This window comes from Octopus bimaculoides, chromosome 13 (assembly GCF_001194135.2).
Source record: "Octopus bimaculoides isolate UCB-OBI-ISO-001 chromosome 13, ASM119413v2, whole genome shotgun sequence".
Classification (NCBI taxonomy): domain Eukaryota; kingdom Metazoa; phylum Mollusca; class Cephalopoda; order Octopoda; family Octopodidae; genus Octopus; species Octopus bimaculoides.
The window spans coordinates 21855423-21856496 of NC_068993.1; the positions used below are offsets into that span (position 1 = coordinate 21855423).

Sequence of the window (1074 nt, forward strand, 5' to 3'; positions counted from 1 at the left end):
CAAATTATTTTATAATCATATACATAATCATAATAACGGGTCTGGTTTATGTTTCGCCACGTACCGATTAGAAATAGATGCTAAATTCTTTCTTACTACCATAAAATCTATGAGAAATAATACACTTTTAATGCAGGCAAAAGACAAATAATGAATCAACAAGGCCGATTAATTATGAACGCGTTTCGAACTTAAAGTAAAACACATTACTTACTGTTTCTATATGAGTATGCGTATATGTATATGTTTATGTATATGTGTCCATATATTTATATGTATAAATGTCTAATATATATGTAAAGATATATATATATATATGTATATATATATATCTATATATCTATATATATATATATATATATATATATATATATATATATATATATGTATATGTATATATATATGTACATACATATATGCGTGTGTGTGTGTGCGGATATGTGTATGTATATATTTGTGTGAGTATGGGTATTTATATATATATATACATGTTTGTGTGAGTGTGTACATATGTAGGTGTTATCATCGCAGAAGGTCTCCATATATTGTGAGAATATGATTGCATGTACTTTTTACCGTTTATAGTTTTCTTACCTATTAGAGTAGCTTCCCTTTTATTCAACAGTTTTTTTACAGCGTCTGTTGTCATAATAGCCGATGAGAATGCATATTAGCTCTTAGCTCCCGCATATGAAACACTGAGTCCTGTTATTACAACTTACTGATTGTCCTAAACTCTACATATGTAAGTTCCTCTGTTTACTTAATATCCAAGTCTCATTCTTTTGTTGTCATTTTATTATTATATATTAGAGGAAGAAAAACACCGCGTGCTCCAGTTCTCGTCCGGCTGCAATCATCAGCTGAGTGCCGTGCTTCGCCGAGATTTCGGCCCATTATGCTCTCCACACGGTTGTCTCACAACAGCTGGACGTATTGCGTTGCAACCGGACTCATGCCAGTTCTGTGGTCTTATACGCTTTCACAAACCTCCTGGTAATCCAAGCACTGCCCTCAACAGCTTTCTCCCCACATTCCTTGATGATCTTCCTCTTCAGCATATACACCAGCTAC

General features: G+C 33.1%; 1 protein-coding gene across 1 annotated transcript in view; it reads left to right on the forward strand.

The window, feature by feature from the left end:
* Positions 1-702: 702 nt before the first annotated feature.
* The window catches only part of LOC128249281 (uncharacterized), a 12948-nt gene continuing 12576 nt past the window's right edge, over positions 703-1074 (forward strand). Inside the window, exon 1 of the mRNA XM_052972371.1 lies at positions 703-745. The gene's annotated coding sequence lies outside the window, so the exon portion shown is untranslated. The remainder of the gene's footprint in view (positions 746-1074) is intronic.